General features: G+C 39.6%; 1 pseudogene; it reads left to right on the top strand.

The window, feature by feature from the left end:
- Window positions 1–21,002, top strand: part of LOC115725977 — a 36,784-nt pseudogene continuing 15,782 nt past the window's right edge.

The raw sequence follows: 21,002 nt of genomic DNA, 5'->3' as shown, positions 1-21,002 counted from the left end.
TTATTTAGAGAGAGAGAGAGAGAGAGAGAGAGGTGACCCTGCTAAGTTCGAAGCGAGCTACTATGGCGATATCAGAAATAGGAACGGGCACTAGCAATCCATTAGGAGGTGAGTATCAGGTGTTCTTGAGTTTTAGAGGGAAGGATACTCGTCATGGATTCACGGACACCCTCTACAATGCCTTGGTTGAGGCTGGGATTCACGTCTTCATCGATAACGAGGAGCTTCAACCGGGCGAAAGAATTGGGGGCAACCTTCTTCGAGCGATCGATGAATCTAGGCTCTACATACCCATTTTCTCCCCAAGCTATGCTTCGAGTCACTGGTGCCTCCGTGAGCTTGCAAAGATGGTGGAGAACACCTATAAACCTAAAGAAGATGGGAATAAGAAGGTGATATTGCCCATCTTTTATAATGTGAAACCTGATGATGTGAAGCTGAGAACCCAGATGTACAATAATGACATACAGAATTTGATGAAGAAGTTTAGCTCCAAGGATATAGAGACGTGGCAGCAGGTTCTCAGAAAAGTTGGTGGCATCAGCGGGTTGGATTTGCAGAATTATACAGGGTAACAATCTGATTGTGAATGTGCAAAAATTATGTTTCCACTCCAATTTCCATAAATTGAAATAGAAAGTCTCAAGTTCTTTTTTTATTTTTATATCATGAGATATCCAATGTCTTTTACATGACAAAAATTTGGCTTTGCTTCATCTTTTCTACACTAACTCCATCCAAGAGTATATTAAGATTTCTAACGTATGCCATAGAACTTGATTACGCAACTGAATGCAGTTGCATTTTTAAAGTTCTTTTCCACGTCCAAGGAAATAAGTAAATCTCATATTGCTATAACTCATCACACATCTGTATTTTAATTCTTCTGCTTGATTTAAAGATCAAACAATTCTGTTCCTGTGTTCCTTCAACTTAAACTTGTAATGGATCTTCATGTTTGTAATTCGTCATATTCCTGAATTTTTGGGGGTAACTTTGAATTTTAATCTAGTCTTTAGTCCATCTTATTTGAGTCCTGTTTCAATTCGTGCCCTTTTTTATTGTATAAGCTGTTGTTGACGCCTGACCCACCCCAAAAGGAAAAAAAAAAATTACCTCATAAACATGAGGAGAAATGTCCATACATTTGAATTGTTCTTGTGCAAGAATTGTCGATCTCATAGCACAACACTACATAATATGGTTATGTCATTCGTCCGTAATTTTAATGTTTCCATGGGGACAATGTTTAAGATAATTAGATGGATATTAGTTGACTTAGTATATGGTTGGTCAACATGCAAGGATATGAAGTTGTTACCTTTTCTCAATCGAATCTGTTCAACTTTGTGGCAGTGATGGGGATCTAAGCAAGTCAGTAGTTAATGAGGTTGTGGATAGGCTCAAGACAAGACAGAGAGAAGTGACCGCAGATTTAGTCGGAATGGAGGATCGAATAGCAGCCATAAATAATTTATTAGACATCGACTCTGGTGGTGTGAGGCTTATCGGAATTTGCGGGATGGGTGGCATGGGTAAAACAACACTTGCCAAAAAAATCTTCAACCAATTATGTCCTCGATTTGGAAAAAACTGCAGCTTTCTTGAGGATGTAAGGGAAACGGAAAAAACCAAGGGCTTAATAAAGTTGCAAGAACAATTATTGTCCGATATCTCTAATTCAAGAGGGACTCGCAACATTGTTAACACTGATGATGGAATCAAAGCTATTGGAGATACAATTTGCAACAAGAAGGTACTGATTGTTTTGGATGATGTAGATAATGGCAACCAAATCCAAAATCTAATCGGAAGGAGTTCTTTGCATCCTGGTACTAGGATACTTGTTACCACTAGGGATAATAGGGTTCTGACTATTAGGGGAGCTAAGTGTGAAATCTTGCCCCATGAAATGGAGGGGCTGAGCAACAAAGACGCTCTTCAACTTTTTAGTAGGCATGCCTTCGATGATATCTCTCCTCCACCGGATTACGACACTCTTTCAAAGGACATTGTCTCTAGAACGGGTGGACTACCATTAGCTCTTGAAGCAATAGGTTCATCGCTTTTTGGTCGGAAAGACATTGAAATATGGAAAGAGATGCTGGAGGAGCTAATGAAAACACCTCATAACGATGTCTTGGGAAAGCTAAGGATTACCTATAATTCCTTGAAACCATTTCAACAACAGATATTTCTTGATGTTGCATGCTTTTTCATCGGTTCTAATTGGACCAATCCAATCTACATGTGGCAAGATTGTGGGTTTAGCCCAAAGTCTGCTATTGATGTCCTTATTGAGAGGTGCATGATAAAGGTTTTAGACAATAATAGATTTTGGATGCATGATCAATTTAGAGATCTTGGAAGGACAATTAGTAATGGAGAGCACAGCAGGTTATGGGCTCCAGATGACATCATTCGCGAATTAAGATCAACCGAGGTAAAGTATGGCCAAATTTTAATTGAAAATTACTTATCCTCTTGTGTTTCATTTTTTAATTCTCTTCGACGTAATGAATGTTTCAACAAATTCCTGCTCCTACTTCTCATTGTCATTGGCAGATCAAAACAAGCGTTCAAGCACTGTATTGCAAAGACCTATCATTGAGGTTGTCTGATTGGGTGGCTGATAGGGATATAATTGTCACTTCGGAGCAAATTAAACGGTTCCCACGTCTTCGGCTGCTGCGGTTGGGTGACCTAACCTACCAAGGCGACTTTACGGGCTGTCTTTCCGAGTTGAAGTGGATCGATTTGGTTTACAATGATCGATCATTGTGTACGGCAACCAATTTGAATCCAAAAAACGCGGTTGTGATGGAAATTTATGGCGATGGGGTGAGGGAAGATGCGGTCATAAGCCTAGTCGAGGTATGTTAGAATCCCCCTTAGTCTAATTTTCTCATCCAATCAAGGACAAAATTTAATGAATTTACGGTCTAATTTTCTCATTTAGTGTGAGGATCAAATGACAAACAATACGAGTTGGGAGCTTAAATCCATATTTATTTCTCGTACGAACATCCAATTTTCTGTCCTGATGTTTCATTGGCTTTTGTAGGGTGCAAAGAAGCTAAAGGCTCTCACTCTTTCAAATATTCAGTCGCTACATAGGACACCAACCTTTTCCCAAGACTCCGTTTTAGAGAAGTTGACTTTTAATCATTGCGAATATTTGAAGGAAATTGATTGGTCTATTTGGGAACTGACGTGGCTGACTCACTTGACTATTTCTTGGAGTGAGGAACTTAAAAAATTGCCTGAACAAATTGGCAAACTAGAGAAGCTTCAGCACCTCTCTCTCGTGGAGTTGCAAGATATTGAGGGAACTCCCCGACTCGGTTTCGAAAATTGAAGTCGTTGACCGAGCTGAATGTAGCAATGCACGGGCATTACAAGATTACCGGATTCCATTGATAGACTACAAAGCCTGTCATCTCTCGATCTATGTAAATGTCATCAGATCCAAGAGTTACCGAAGCTCCCCGGAAGTTTGACCACTCTATGGTTTGAATCAAAATCGCTGCGGACTGTCCCCGACCTCTCAAACCTTACTAATCTAGTTGAACTGCTCCTATCCGATGCTTCCGATTTTTATGAAGAATGGAATATGATTCAACCTTGCAACTTGCCGTGGATTGGGAGGCTATCCAAACCGAGGAAGCTGGACTTGTGCCTTTTAAACGTCCACACAACGTGTACCGATTGGGCTTCTCTTGCTCTGCTGGAAGAACTTACTCTCAAAGGACTAGACTTGCAAAAGCTGGAACAACTTCCGTCAAACTTGAGAGTTCTAGAGCTGGATAACACTCGAGTGGAGCAAGTAGAACTCCATGAGCTGCATCGGTTGGAAAAGTTGACTATCAAAAGGTGTGAGCCCGTCAAGAGATTATCCATTCCATCAAGTTTGAGAAAACCGAGAGATGCCAAGGTGTCTTCTTGCAACAAGCTAGTTGAAGTTCAACTTCTCGGTGTCTTAGAATCGATGGAGCAATTGCACATTAACAAATGCAAATCTTTGGAGAGGTTGGTTTGTCAGTCGTCGTCGTCGTCGTCGGAGGCGGGGTGGAATGAGCTGCAAGCTCCCGAGTTGAGTGATGGTGGGAGGAGAGTGTCCCTTGTCTCGAGCTCCCTAAAGATGCTTCAAAGACTCATCCTGAGAACGTGCCTAGAGCTACGTGAGATTCAATTTGTTTCAGCATTGGAATCATTGAAAGTATTTGTTGTTCCTAGAGTGCATTTCGTTAAAAAGGATAGGCGGTTTGTCAAACTTGAAGAATTTGGCATTTTTAGAATTTAGAGACTGCAAGAGCCTGCAGGTTGTGGAGGGCATTAACGAGTTGGAGCGTTTGCGGTGGTTGCAACTTTGTAGGTGCATATCAATGGGAAGGATTATCGATGCATCAAGCTCAAAAATACCAAATGAGTGCCGCATAGATATATGGGATTGTAGGGAGTCTCCAGGCATTGGTCTATATGCTTTAGGCATCACTTGGGAGAGTTACAAAGAGGAGATTCTGAATGCAGCAACACAAGCGTCGGACTCGGGTCCATCGGAACAAGTGCGCCTTCTTCCTATTTATGCCTTTAGTTCATTCTGTGTTTATCACAATTACTCAAGTTGACATGGAGCCTATTTTTAAGGCCCCCCAAAATTGATGATGAAACTTCGTTTAGTCGATATTGCACAATAGGATTATGCAATCTAACAAAATCATGATATACCAGAAAATTAAATAAAAAATAGATTCAACGCACCCCAATTTGCATAGCTTTGTCCAAAGAGTTCCACCAGAAGAGTAACAATGATGGACCCGTCACAAATTAGGAGACCCCGACATAAAAAACAATCTCTCGATTCCAAGCTCCGATTCCACCCAATGCTCTTCTAGTGTATCGCTCAACCTCAAATACTGTTTTTCTCAAAGCAAAACTCTATATGAGACACCTCCTTTGTAATTTTCAATAATACCAAAAGGATTTGAAAATGGGGTTAAAACACATTCCTTCGCATGTCCTCTTGCGCTAGCGCTAGGTTGGTCCAAGGGCGATAACGATGCGGCAATGACTGTCAACAAGGAAGGCGATGGTGACGAGGAAATAATCCTACGAGGAAGAGCCGAAACACGAGGTTAGAATCTTGGTCTAATACTCAGTGAACATTCTCAGTCAAAATTCGTCCACATTGGCTTGAGTACAACTGGCTGAACATGTAAATCTACCAACAGCATGTGAAAGATCAAATCGAGTACGACACATGATATATGCTCCACTTCCAATTGGTGATACACAATGACAACTTGAATGATGTCTTAAATGAGCAGCAAGAAGGGATATTTACAAATATCCTCTACCTTGCTACACGTTGTGGTCTTTCGACTTTTCTCACCTAAAAAAAACGAGTCATTCTCAACATTCCCAAATTTCCATTAATCTCTTAGCACCTCTATATGAGACACCTCCTCCGTTTCTCCCAAAATTACCAAAACTACCTTCAACTTAATTCAGCTTACGTTTATTCCAACTTATCCACCTTCACTTGGATCGTTCAACCTAGGGTTAACTCATACGCTCTATCTATAAGTTGCCATAGAATACCGCCGCTCTACAAAATCTGTCACCTCATGGGTACTATTCCAGTCTAATGTACACCATTTTGACCTTGTTTATAAATGATTACTCGCTTCTATTATAGATTAGAGCAAACTCAGCAAAGGTAACAGTCTTATGCACTAAGTCATTTATTCCTTGGAAGCATGTGCATTGTAACTTGTGTCCCTTCCCTTCACCCATGTGCATAGTTCAGAAATTTGTATCTCCTTACACTTAGCTTCAATGCACCATCTTTCACATGAGTATAATAGGTAGGGCAATTACACATCTCAATTTCTCTCCATAGAACGACAATGTCACAAATTCCCGCTTATATCTTCAATTTCCTCTGATAATTGGCAATGAGCACCATTGCCCTTAGCTTCATATGTGCAAGACTCATTGATGTTTAACGCCCATGACAGAATAATTATAAAAACAAACGAATGCTGCTTGATTCTAAGACCTTTAAATTCGATTGATGCTTTACAAAGCATTCTTATGATGATTAAGTGTGAGGAAAACCCAATACGCTGATTCTTGCTAGGCGCTTGCATTTGGGTGTTGAAATTAAAGATTGTTGTCATATAATATTTGGGGAATCTGTTTTCTTCTTTAATATGTTTAATCCACCTTACATAATATATTTTTGAACTTCCCTCTCCTCAGCAAGACGATGGTGATGACAACGAGGCCAACGGTATAGAGGGTGATGATGACAAGGACAACAATGTGCATGAGGATTTGCAGTCATCCCACGGGCCTCCGTTGATTTCTTCCATGGGCGATAACGATGAGAACAACGATGTCTCCGAGGAAGGCAAAGGCAAAGGCGATGCCAACGACGGCGACGAGGCCAAGACAAGGACAAGGAAGAGAGAGACAATGAAGAAGCTGAAGAGGAGGTAAGAGATCACAACAACCTAAAACTTAGCTGAAATATCTTCTCTGTTCAAAATTCGCGCCAATTTTTTGAAACGCTGAAATTAAATTAGGCAATAGTTATTGCTCTAGATCGCAAGCTTGCTGCAATTGAAAATTGCGATTGAATAAATTGATATTGAAACTGACAATTTTCAATCTAAAGAAGGGCTTTCTGCACATGCCTTCTGCTTTGCCCTACTTTCTTCAAATCTGAGTACCTATTGATCGAATGATTAAAAAAAAAGCAATTAAAACAGTCATGTCAACAATTTCTATTAGTCCACTTGAATGGTATTAAAGGATTATGTTGTTTCTTGCTAGTTGATTGCGTTTGGGTGTTCAAACTAGGGATGAATGTCATTTGTTATTTGGGGATTTCGACAATGTGCAGGGGGTTTTGTAGTTGTCTCACAGGCCTCCGTATGTTTATTCCGTGGATAAGGAGCGGCAACGACGAGAAAGAGGAAGAGAGCGATGATGAAGAAGCCAAAGAGGAGGTAACAGATGGGACAGAATGACGTTCTTGGCTTCCCTTTTCCTTCGAACATGTGGCGAGATGACTATGACTAGCAATTGAAAGAGTGTTAATGCCCATATCTTTCTTGTCTCAAGAGCTGATTGGCAAAACCACCTAATTTCTTTTAGTTCTTATCAGGTTTTATTTTTTTTCCCCTTTTCAATTGCTTGTATTTTACTTGTCAATCTATTCCGATTCATCGTATGCATCTCATTGTGTCGAAAGGTGCCCCGTAGAAACATGCTTCATGAATCTATCTTTGCTGATATTGTTCAAGACTCATTGGTTTACCACTCCATGACACTGAACAAACATAAAAACAAGACGAATGTTCTTTTTCCAGACCAAATTCTTTGTCCTTGGCCTTTTAGGTAAACAGGTGATTCCCAAAATTCTTCCCCTTGAAGGCTTTTTCAGGTTGATCCCATTTAGGGCGGCCTCCAATTTTCTCGTAAAGGCAGGCCCGATGAATTAACTTATTCAATCTCATATGCAAATCTTTCCCATTTGATGTGATGGTCTTTCAAAGGACCAATTAAAGATGGCAATTTTCCGCTTAGTTTCCACCCGTTAAAAACTTGCCTCAATGTGAATCAAAACTATTCTTGCTATCCACGCGGGACTGCTAACAGGCAACTCCAGTAATAAATGAATTAAACAAGAACATATGCAAACGAAAGAGGTAGATCAAAATTTTCTGTGCGGTGGAAACACAATTTATTTTGCACTTATCTTTTGCGTCCTCCTTTGGTACCATCTTAAACAGCGGTCTAAAGTAACACAAAAGAAGGGTTCCAAGAACAAGACTACATGGTTATAAAGAAGATATTTAATCCAAGATGATAACGAATCATGGTGTTGTCCCCAGTGATATGTATTTTGCGCTTGTTTTTCAACTGGTCTGGATTGATCCAATTTCCCACTTGAGCAGCCAATGACCCATCTGTGTAATGATCACGTCAATCAATGAAGTGATTTGGAAAATCGACCTGTATCTCGGGTTAGACATAGATATCTGTAGGGTTACTTCACTAGTCCCCACTGTGTACTTTGATCGACTCCCCGGCAGGATCGCTCGGAGTTTCTCCCCTTAAATCGATGCCCACATGTGCTTGTCTTTCTTGTCGCGGCACCTCTGTTCCTACTTTTGGGACCCACTGCATTCCCATCACTGGCATGTTCCTGATCACACACTTATTGGGCTTCCCCAAGGGGAAACACATTGCCATGATGAGTTCTCGATTCGAATTGAATAGTAACTTTTTGATGTAATATCGGTAAAACATGTTGTTATTATTACCTTCGGAATTCAAAGTTGAATTGTTTTATAGGCAAAAAATAATCTGTAGGTGAATCCTTGTAGGAAATAGCTTTGATGTACTCAAGTCCGAGAGAATGGCTTAGGAGTCTTACGACTCAATAATTGATAAAGATCTATGAGAATTATGAATGTTCCCGATTATTATAAGAAGCTTGTAAAAGGGATGAATTGATCATATGATATTGTGAATTAGTTTTCGTACATCATAATAAATCTAGCCTTTCAGTCCCATCAAAAGGGTGAGAATGCAAATTTAGAGATTTGTGAGGCATTGAATATGAGTTCTTCCAGAGAATTTGTTGCAATACTCTTCATTATTATCTTTTAAAGAAATCGATCATCTCTATTTAAACGAGATAAATTGGCCAAATGTATCATCTTTTAGGTCAAGACACTCATGATCCATATTCTCTATTTTTTTCTTTTTTCCTTTCCTTTCTTCTTAATCTTCTTCGTGCCTCTCTCCTCAAATGAATGTGGTGGCAAACGAAGGTGCTGGAGTTGATTTTGCCATCAAACGAATCGTAAAGCATAATCCCTCAATTTAGTTCATTTTGCTCAATTTTCGTTCTCAGTGCTCTAGACTACAAACATCAAAGCCCACAAATATTGATGGCAGTTGGGATTTGTCCCTTCAATTTCGATTATTCCCAAAAAGGTGAAGATATCGAAGAGCAATAATCAACCAAAAAGGCGAACCCCTTTGCTTTTTTAATTCTTTGCAGGCCTTTGTTCCCTTACTTTCTGGATTGGGAACCAAAAGATTGAACACCCCACCGGCCAAAACTGCTAAGCCCCACATATGGGCAAATCCAGTACCTAAAGAACTGCTTTCCCGTGTTGTGCTAGTAGTTCACATATGCCCACCCAAACGAGTTCGCCGAGTCCATTGCCGGCCCAGTCTAGCCTGACCCGACCACCAACAGCCTCGTCGCCATTACGAGCAGCCATACCAACAAGCTCATCAATATCACTAGGGATTGATGGCGAATGTTAGCACATCCTCAGCAACGGCGCCCATGTGCTCCACCTTCTTCGACAACAAAGAGGCTCGAGTTGCCGTCGAGTGTGGTGCTGGGGTGAGGTGGAAAGCGTGATGGCGAGAGAGAGAGAGAGAGAGAGAGAGGTAGGGAGGGACTTCGGAGGAGGAGAAATGCAGATGATGGAGGCCTGGAGAAGATAAAAAGGAAAAAAAAAAGAAAGGAAGAAAATAAAAAAAAATTAAATTAGAAAAAAGAAGAAAGAAGAAAACAGAACACGAAAGAAAAATCACAATAAAGGAGATTGCCCCTAGTCTAGTTGCCATAGGGCGAAAATTTGGCTAGCTGGCAAGTTCGGACCTTTATTTGAGACTAGGTGGTAGTTTCGGATCCTCATTTAGAACAAAATCTCCTTTGGACCGTCTTTTAAGAAAACGAGCATACTTCAAGTCCGTAATTTTCTTGTTCTTTTAGAGACCAGAATTGCACCGTACCACAATTTTCGTTTTATGTTTTTTCTTTTTATTAGTGATAAAGTAGGAACGAGCCCTAAAAAATTAGTGGGACAAGCTTACATAGGAACAGAGGTAAAGTGCATATAGAGGTTCGAGGCATGCAAAAGTGGGAGGTTAAATGGCCTCATCTTCCACGGGACCATGCATTTGTCCAATTGATACGTCAATTTGGGTAAGGGTGGAGTAGATGATCGAGTCCTCAAAGTCGGTTTATTACCCTATAAAGGGAAGTCATATAAACTTTAGCGTGCCGTAAGAACAACAAATTTAGAGAGACGGCGCTTCACCAAGAGCGATAGAGGTCAAGATAGACGGTACGTATCGTAAGAGCATTTTGTTCATATTAGTTTGCCTATCGCGAGAGAAATAGAGATATCTTATAAGGTGAGAGTTAATGTATTGTATTATTGTCCTTCATATTGTTTTTAAAGTGGTTTGCTTATCATCTCTTGTATTGTTACCACTGCAATCACGCCAAAATACCACTGCATTCTCGTTTCAGAGCCAAGCTTCCATATTCAACATTAAAAGACCAATTCCGACGGATATAAGCATGTCGTGGGAAAATTACTAAAAAAGTCGTAAACCTATTGCAATTTTGCTAATTCAATCTTAGATTTTATTCTATCAATTCAGTCTTAAATCTTTTACATTTGTGTTAATTCATTCCTTTTTGAACAATCTTGGTTGGAAATCGCTGATCGGGTATGGTTGATGTTGACCTGATACGATCAACGCTAATGCGGACATTGATTTGGCATTTATATGATCCAAAATAAAATAATAATAGCACTAAAGTGAGCGTCGTACACATATATTAATACTTAAGGTATCCTTATGCCTTTCTCCGAGGTTGGAATAAAGCTGACGCTGTACTAGTTGGGTTGTCAAGGGAACGGATTAGGTATCAATGTGTCAAGCTGAGTCAATGAGCATCGAAATTGCAAGGACGGTATTTTACGGAGTTAGTTGTGTTAATCGGGTTCAAATTTCAATCGACGATTTCGCCATGTTTCAAAATGTTATAGATGTAGTGGATCGAATCTATGCACCGAAATGAACACTTTGGCAGATGTGAGCATAAATTATTTGGTTATTAAGTAAATGTGAAAGCAAAAAAGTTTGCATGTGCTATGCTAGCTGTATGGGTTCTTTTTTATAAGTTTAGCTGTATGTATTGGCTAAGTCAAATTAGATCATGGGCACTCAGGTTTTCTTTATGAATGATAAACTAGGAACATGTCCTAAAGATCAGTGGGACTAGCTAGCTCACAGGTAAGAACGAAAGGTGAAGTGCATACAAAGGTTCGAGGTGCACCAAAAAAAGGAGATTAAGAAGGAGAGAGACAGAGATCAAAGTTGAAGACCGTGTACTACAAGAGCGTTCTGTTCGAATTAGTAATACAGTCTTCATGCTGCTTTTTCTGCAGATTAGATCAAATTGAACCACATTATAAAGTGCTTTGCATATCATGATTGTCTGGTGTTGCCACCATTATGGTCATGCCAAAAAACCCGATAAGTGGAATTCGAGCAACGCCATGAAAGACAACGTCTTCGGAGCCAAGTTTCTTTATACAACGCTATAAGACCATAAGCATAATTTATGAAAGGTTATGTAGGATTGGTGATTTTCCAAATGATACGGTTGGTGATTTCATTTATTGCACAACCTGCATTTAAACTATGACACATTCATGCATGTGTGTGCGTATATGTATACATTGATGTCAATATCCCAAATAGATTGTACATATACAAATACGTTCGACATCCACCGTTTGTCGGCCGCCAACCTATGGTTGCCCGTCTTCGGTCTTCGGCTCCCATTAGCCCTTCGCTATTTTCTGTCCGCAGATCTTTAGTTTGCTGGACGAGTTTCAGTGTAAGATAACTATAGAAATTTTATGCTCTTATCAAACGAATTTCTATTTTGGAAACATAAATTTTGTATTGTTGTCAAACGAATGTCTTTGCTCAAAAACTTATTCAGGGAATAAAAAATAGAAAAAATATATTTCTGATGGTGGTCATTTGCGCTCTTTATGTCCCAAAGGAAAGTAATTTTCTAGTGGAAAGATAATGCTTAAATTCTGCCTAGTTCTTGCCGGTTTACCAAGAGGAACCCTAATTACTCCTCCAATTCGCGCGACCCCATTCCATCAGAATCAACACTACTTCAATTCGAACCCTAATTATAGACCAAAAAAAAAAAAATCAAACCCTAATTACATCACATTCGACTCAGATCATTCACAGCGAGGCCCTAATTAACTCCCCAATTTGCAACCCCTTCGTTGATTTGAATCCCCAATTCCCTCAATTCGAACCCTAATTTTCTATCAATGTCACTCGACCACATCAAAATCAAGCATTGGCATCGTCGACCTCGAGATTCCACAATAGAAACGACAGAGTGCTCGTGGTTTGGTGTCCAGATAAGTGGAGACGAGAAACAAGGTAGAGAATATCCGAAAGGTAGACCTCTCATTGTAGTATCAATTAGAGTGTTTTCTCGTTTTCTTTTGTTCTATAATATTTTTGTGTTGGGAAGTCCGATACCTTCATCCGATGAGATCACTAAGAGGGAGCCCAAGTCCGAGCTCATCAATATATCCAATTGGACTCATTTTCGCTCAAAAGTTAACAGATTTTCCTAAAATCTTATTTGATTTATCCAAAAGTTCAAGAGTGTTCAAAAGTGATTTCAGAACAGATGCTGTCTATATAAGACAAAGCCATGTGGCAAGCAGTAGCACGAAAATGAAACTCGAAAGAGAAGTTTATTGACTGTAAATTGGACGTTGCACCTACTGGGAAGTTGCCTATACGCGTTTTGATGGCACATGGGATCAAATTCAAACAAAGTGAATTTGCAATAGTATTCTAATAATAAACCTTGACGTGGCCATAGCATGTTCTGTTCATGATGGGAAAGTCGATGTTTCGCAATTTTTTTTTTATAATGAGACCACTTCTATCTAAGCGGGAAATAATGTATTACAATTGTTGTCAACGTCTGAACCGATCACATGGGTTCCAAATCAAATCCGAATATTCCAAAACTTCCTTAAATCTATAGACTATAGGTCATCTAAGTCAATTTTAATTTCTTGAATTGATTGGTTGTTGGCTCATATCTTTAGTCTTTGTAAAATTAAAAGCATTTCAACAATCTTCTGATAAGTCTTCAAAAGTCATCGACTTCGATATTAAAGTTCTTGACCTGTATCGAGATTTGCGTAATATCTTTGGTTTTTTGTGAAATTGCCTCCAGCCGGTCAACGTGCTAGATGAAAAAGCATTTTGAGATCGAGAGGGGGGGCTGCTGCTAAGTGCTCCCATGGCGATGTAAGAGAGAAAGGAGCACGAGCAATCCAAATCCCCAATACCCGGTGCAAAGGTGCTAGAAGAAAAAGATTTCAATAGTGCCTAATAGAGAGAGAGAGACCCTGCTAAGTGCCTACTCACTTCCAGGAACGAGCGCCCACAACACATTGGAAGTTCAAAACCAAGTGTTCCTCAGTTTTTTAAAAAACATTACAATTTGAGTGCTAGTAGTTTAAATGCACAATCATGGAATATAACTTGTCAAAAAAATTTGAAGGGTCCTTTACATAATTTTTTTTATTGGTCCAAACAAGAACTTTTTATTGAAATAACTCAGGAAAGAAAGCCCGAGGGATGGACATCAGTACATAATAGCTCCCACAAAGCAAGGGGAGGGGAGGAAATCCAGTTTAAAGGTAAGGTACTTTTTCAATGTTTTTTAGCCACCCAGTCAGCAACGGAATTTGATTCTCTAGGGCAATAGGACACTTGGGCATTTGGGTAATTCAGCAAGATATCTTTGCACTTAAGGATTGGCACATGGGCTTCCCACGAGTGCTGGTGGGGATTGGAGATAGCTTCCACTAAGACCAAGCAGTCACTCTCAAACTCAAAAGTACAATGGCCAGGAGAGAGAAGCTCAGTTAAGTCTTCATCTTCATTCCTTCGGGGACAGAGGATGCAATTGAGGGTTTCCGCTAAAGCGTGAGCTTCAACCACAAGGGCCGATGAGGCAGCTATAGATCTCGTGTCACCGCTGACCAATCGGCCGACCGAGTCACAACAACCCACGCTATTGAGCCCTCCGACGCTCTAGGTACATAAGCCCCATCAATATTTACCTTAAAGTTTCGATTTTTGGGAGCTTTCCAGGAAGTTGAGGGGTTTCCTTCTTCGGATCCAGATCTGCTAGCTTTGCCGTTCCATTTTTGAAAGCTTTTCAGTGAGATGAGGGCCGTCTTTACAACCTCGTCGGGGTTGGTTGGTTTTTGATTGAAAACAGCTGCATTTCATGCTTTCCACACATTCCATAAAACCGAGGCTACCTTAGCCAAATCTAGTGCATTTTTTCTGTGTTTCAATAAGTTATAAGTCCACTCTTCAATTCGAGATAATCCCCAATCCGAAATCTGCAGGTTCAGCGATGGGTTTTCCCAAACGGCCTTCGTCCATGGGCAGAGGAGGCATACATGTTCTGCTGTTTCAATACCCTGTTTGCACAGGGGACATAAAGGATCAGGTACTATCTTCCTTTTGAAAAGATTTTCCTTTGTTGGGAGAGCACCCTGGCAAAGATTCCACATAAAGAATTTGATTTTTGGAGGGGTCTGCAATTTCCAAATGTTTGTCCATAGAGATTGAGGGGGGGTGTAGGAAGAAGAAGCTGTGTTCTCTATTTGTTTACTTGCTTCTTCTCGAATGAAGTGGTATCCAATTTTCACAGTGTAATTACCCGCTCTGGTGCAAGCCCACACAATTTTGTCGGTTTCAGTTCGAAATTGACAAGATCTCACACACTGTTTGCTCATCAAAATGTTCCTGCAAAACATCTGCATTCCAACAGCCCTCTTCTTTTTTTATAAGTCCTGATACAAGATGAGGTTCGTTTCTATTCGCAGGGCCAATTAAAACTCCTTTCTTCAACCCCTTGTCTTTTCTAGTTCTTATTTTTGTCCCATCTCCTACGGTCCACATTATAGAACGTGAAATAGAGTCCCTTCCCAGCATCAAACTCTGCCAACCCCATGACGGGCGGTACCCTTTTTCTGCATGTTGAAATCTCCATTTGGAAAATAGAGGCCTTTGAAGATTTGACCCCAAAGTGAATTAGGGTTAATACTTAAGCGCCAGGCTTGTTTGGCCAACATCGCTTTGTTGAAATCTAGCAAGTCTCGGAAACCCAGGCCCCCTTCATCTTTTCTCAACTTCAGCAAATCCCACTTTTTCCAGTGGACTCCAGCTTTAGCTTCGTTAGTCTTCCACCAGAATCTTGCAATTTTCTGCTCAATAGCCTTGCAAATTGATACTGGAATCTTGAAAATAGACATGGCATATTGTGGGAGCGCTTGTACCACTGTCTTAATTAGGATTTCTTTACCTGCTTTCGACATAAGTTTTTCCTTCCAGCATTCTAGCTTACTGTTGACACGTCCAAGAATCCAGGCAAACATGTGTTTTTTTTTATTCTCCCCAATCTGAAGGGATTCCAAGATATTTCCCTGTCCTCTCTAAAATAGGAACTCTCAGTTCCCTTGCCATGTTTTCCTTTAAGCTCCGAGGACAATCCCTGCTGAAAAAGATCCCAGATTTATTCAAATTCACTGCTTGTCCAAAAGCCATGCAATATTGGTTTAGAATTAATGATAAGTTCTCACATTCAAGAACTTTCCCATCCAGAAAAAAGATGAGTCATCCGCGAAAAGTAGATGGGAGAGAGTGGGGCACCATCTGTTGAATTTGATCCCCCTAATACTTCCATCAGCCACTGTTTTCTTCATTAGCGAAGTTAACACATTGGCCACTAGGATAAACAGATATGGAGAGAGAGGATCCCCTTGCCTGATTCCTCGAGATGGTTTGAAGAATTGAAGAGGCTCTCCATTTACTTTGACGCTAAACGATGTAGTAGTTACACATTGCATTATCCATCCCACCCATCTTGTATCAAACCCAATTTTAATAAGGCAAGCTTCCAAGAAATCCCATTCCACACGATCGTAGGCCTTTTTCATATCAAGTTTCAGAATTGCTTGGAATCTTCTTTTTCTTTTCCAAATTCTGAGGTGGTGTAACACCTCCTGCACTACAAAAATGTTATCCTGAATTTGTCTTCCTCCAACAAAGGCACTCTGCTCAGCAGCTATCACTTCGGGCAGCAGTGGCTTCAATCTATTCGCCAGCACTTTAGCAATAATTTTGTATCCAAAGTTACACAAGCTAATGGGACGAAATTGGTCGAGTTTCTCTGGGTTTGGGACCTTTGGTATTAGAGAAATCGTGGTTTTATTAAGATCTGGCAGCATGGTTCCTGATCTGAAAAAATCCTTAACTCCCTGAAAAGTATCAGTTTTAAGCACTTCTCAGTTTTGTTGGTAAAATAAGCCATTCAAGCCATCAGGACCAGGTGCTTTCAAAGCCCCAAGTTGGAATGCAGCATTTCTAACTTCATCAAAACTCACCTCAGTTGTTAAGGAGAGGTTCATTTCCTCGGTAACTACCTTGGGACATTGTTCCAAAATGGGGGAGAAGTTTCGAGAGCCCTCAGATTGATAAAGATCTCTAAAGAACATAAATACAACTTGCTTAATCAAACCTGGTTCTTTAATCCAGGTTTCATCAGCCCCTTTGATCATAGAGATCCTATTCCTTTGTCTTCGTTGGATCGTTGTCGCATGAAAAAATTTTGTGTTTCTATCCCCCCATTTTAGCCAGTTTATCCGGGATCTTAACCCCCAATACATCTCTTCGTGTCCCCACGTTGCCTCAATTTCTTCCTGCAATTTTTTCAATTTTTCCTTTCAAAAGGAGTATGACAGTTGTTCAAGTACTGTTGTAACTCCTTTTTTAACTTACAAACTCTTTTTTGTCCATTTCCGAATGCTTTTTGACTCCATTTAGATAAAGCAGTAGATATTGCAAGCAGCTTCCCAGTTAAATTCTTATCCGCCTGGGTTGGAGAACTCCACACTTCCTTTATAACTTCTCTGCATTCTTCATTCTCAAGCCAAAATGCTTCGAATTTAAACTCTTTTTTTCGTTTGACCCGCTTTGCCTCTAAAGACAGAAGAATGGGGCTATGGTCAGACCCTACGGCAGGGAGAGCAAAGGCTTCGGCTTCAGGGAATAAGACTCTCCATTTGATGTTGCACAGTACTCTATCAAGCCGTTCTCTGACGTTGTCTTCCCCATCTCTATTATTAGACCAAGTAAAGGCACATCCTTTATTGTCAATGTCCATTAAAGAGCACGTGTCTAGGAAATCCCGGAAAGCCGTCATTCGGTAGTTATCAGGCATAGGTTTCCCCATCTTTTCCCAACAATACAACACCTCGTTAAAGTCACCCAAGCAAAACCAAGGTATTGTAATCGACGAGCTTATTGCTCGAAGTTCCTCCCAGAGCACAAGTTTTTTCCGAAAGTTATAGGGGGCATGAACAAAGGTCATTCGCATCCTCTTGCCGTTGAGTAAATCTCTGCATCTCAGATCTATGTAGCTTTCAGTTAGTAAATCTAAACCGAGTTCCACTTTTTCGTCCCACAAAATGGCCAAACCACCAGCAGATCCTTCTGGGTCAACCACCTTACAGTTCTGATAATTTAGCCTCCTAGATGTAGGAATTTGTTCCATTAACTTAAAAAATTTAGTCTATAAGTATTTCAAATATACGCATACAATTATAGACACTATCGAAATATGCACAGGAATAAAAGATAAGAATTGGAGATTTGCTAGAGTGACCGTGAAATGTAAACTGTTGGGGCTAACAATATACTTCAAGGGGGGATGAATAGGTTATTTTGAAAAATTTTCAATTAATTCGCAGAGCAAAGATTAGTATGAAAATGATCGGGTACACAAATGTTTTACAAAATAGAATTTGAGTGTGCGGAGCAGAATAAAGATAGGAATCACTTACTTTAGAACCGATCACTCTTAACGGCGAGAGCTATGTGACAAGCACGAAGAAGAGAGAAATTGGGCGTGTGAAAAAGGTACACCTCAAAAAAAAAAAAAAAAGAGGTACACCTCCACGGCGAATTGTTGAATATGTGCTGAGGCAGTACTTTGGTGGTGTATTATTATTATTATTAGTATTATTATTATTATTTTGGTGGAGAATGCTGCAAATTCAATAATTGCAATATGAAGTAGATTTAGCTTAGAGTCCCACGTGTCATCCGGGAGGCGATTCTTTAAGCATAATTTGTGATTTTTACAATATTGGAGAGGGGTGTTAAATATGTCCAACGTAGATATGGTTTCAGAATAATGTAAATGATTTAAATGTTTGGGATTCATTTGTTTTTTTTAATCCAAAAGTTCGGGTGTGAATTTAGAACAGAGGTTGTTTGTTACATAGGCAGAGTCATGTGACAAGCACAAGAAGAAACTCGAAAGAAATTGGGCATGTGAAAAGTTACATCGGACTTTAATTATCGACTAATGGTAGTTGCACTTGCTGGGAAGTCGGCCATACGCGTTCCTTTTTTTTTTTTTTTTTTTTTTTTTAAAATTTGGTCTCCACCTTATTATTTTAAAATTTGTTGACGCCTAAATTTTGACTAATCTATTTTTTGCATAAAAATTATAAAAAAATCATCTCACATATTTATTTTTAGCGTACATTGCATTGGCATATAATTGGGCAAGCAGAACACTTAATTTAGCATGCGTCTAGACTAGGCACGGGATGGAAAAATACACCGAGAAGATTTGAAACTTCGGGACTCGTATTGCAAATACTTAAAACTTCGAGGGATGTATTGCAAATACTTGAAACTTCGGGGACTCGCATTGCAAATACCAAAAGAAGATGGAGAAAGGAAGATGGTGAAGAGAAGATAATGAAAGGAAGATGGTGAAGAGAAGATAAAGAAGAGAAGATAATGAAAGGAAGATGGTGAAGGGAAGATGAAGAAGAGAAGATGAATATGAAGAAGGGAAGATGAAAATGGAAGGTGAAGAAATGAAGATGAAGAAGAGAAGATGAAAATGGAAGGTGAAGAAGTGAAGATGAAGAATGAAGGATGGAGAACTTTGCCTATAAAAGAGAGCTCTTGAGAAGAGTTTTAGGGGGAGAGTGAAAGAGAATTGAGAGAGTTTTAGAGTGGAAGAGTATTGAGAGAATTTGTGAGAGAAATTCTTTAGAGAGGAAAAAAGAGAGTTCTTGAGAAAAATCGTAAGAGAAAATTTGAGAGTGAAGAAAAGAGTTTTAGTCGAGCATCATCTTCGACGAGTCCCGCACGTACTTCGCCTCTCGCCATCCAACAACGCCACTACTTGCCTTTTTTCGACGATAGCCACGTTCTTCCAATTCCGAGATCTTGAAGGAAGCCATAACGTGGACGTGAGTAAGATTTTGTGTAATAGAAGGTAACCCTTTCCATCTCGATCTATAAAAATGTAATCGTTTGGTTTGAATATTTGTTTGTTTATTTTAGACATGCCACGTGTTCCAAATTTTAGCATTATTACATGTTAATTTATTTTTGTAAATACTCGTGATTGGCTGCGTTTTCTTTCTTTCTAAATCACCCATGGTGTATATCGTACAAAGTTCAATGTTTTACATCCCCATAAAAAAGAAGAAAAAATCAAAAAATTGCATCTTTGAATTTCAAGTAAAATCCATCAAAATTGCCAAATCAAATATTTTTCATGAAAATGGTACCGAAAGGGCGTTAGAGTAATCTAGCGTAACCAAATCCCCGAATTCAAAATCTCCGGTTCGCGGAAATAAGATAGTCTTCTCCCGCTATTTTATTTAGGTTTCTAATCAACCTACCGAAAATGATTAGTGGCGACTCCAAATTCAAAACACATTGCATGTTAATTATTTGAACCTTAAGTTGCGATTTGGTATGGACTTGGGAGAGTCCGAGTTAGGTTAGTTAATTAATTAACCCGATAATCCATTAGCCCGAAAATTAACTTGTTTATTTTTTTAGGTCGCGACAAACTTAGCGACTCCTTCGGGGACTCAAAGAGGACTTAGGCCGATAATTTCATGAAAAAGAAATCACTTGATTTGGTAAACTTTGGTTGAATTCTCATTCTTAGGTGTTAAATGTTTTTGCGATTGGGAGTTATAAGGGGAGGAGTGATCGACTAACCCTTTGTTTTGGCGAGCTTGGTGAATTGGAATTGTGATTTAACTTTTGAATCATGGAAGCGGTGTTTGCCTTTAATTGTTGTGCATGATTTATCGTACTTGCACTACATCGCACACAACCCGTGACCGGGACCCGGGTCACACTAATAGTTTTAAGATGGTATTTAGATGGTGCTTTAACCTTGGCGGTAAGGTTTCGCTAAAGGTTATCCCATCCTGGATCCCGAAAATTTTTCCAAAAAATGGCTCAAGGGTCGTTCTCATACACGTGAGGCTACGATGCATGAGAATTGCCCTTGTCGACCGAACCAAGCCGAAGTGATTGGACTCGACTAGTCATGACTATTGTACGCGAGGTTGCGACTAGTCATGATGATTGCGCGCGAGGTCGCGACATGTCATTTCGTTCATCATTTCACTTTGCAAAAGCCTTTTGGATAGATAGAATAAGATTTAAATTCACAATTCATGCGCATGTCTTTGTGATTGGCATTTTCTTCGTATGAGAGGTAATTTCTTGTCTCTTGTACCCCGTTATCTCATTTTTATTTTGGGCCGGTCCATGGTTTAGGTTGATTGTTTAGAAGTTTCATTGTCTTATTTTCAATTTCGCACTTTGCTTCCGTAGTTTTTACAATTTCATCGATTGTCCTCAATTTTGATTTGGTTTATTCTGTTGTGCGATTTTTACTAAATTCTACGATCGAGCTTTGAGTAAGTGCCAAACACAAAAGTTGTAGACCTATGTTTCAACTAATATCTTGCAAAATTTCAGAATTAAATTCATAATTTAAGATGGCCCTTCGTTTTTTCAACAACATGCGGTTATAACAGTTTTACGAACGTGATTGTTTTGGAGAGACACATTAAACCGATTTGATCCGGTGCATTTCTAGTCCGATTGGCCAACATAAAAGTTGTTCATCACCTTCTCAACTATAAGCTCGTAAAATTTGGACATGTTTTGATCAACGTACGGATTAATAC

Source organism: Rhodamnia argentea, chromosome 1 (genome assembly GCF_020921035.1).
Source record: "Rhodamnia argentea isolate NSW1041297 chromosome 1, ASM2092103v1, whole genome shotgun sequence".
Lineage (NCBI taxonomy): Eukaryota > Viridiplantae > Streptophyta > Magnoliopsida > Myrtales > Myrtaceae > Rhodamnia > Rhodamnia argentea.
Note: the sequence above shows the minus strand (reverse complement) of the source record. Positions and strands in the feature narration are given on the sequence as shown.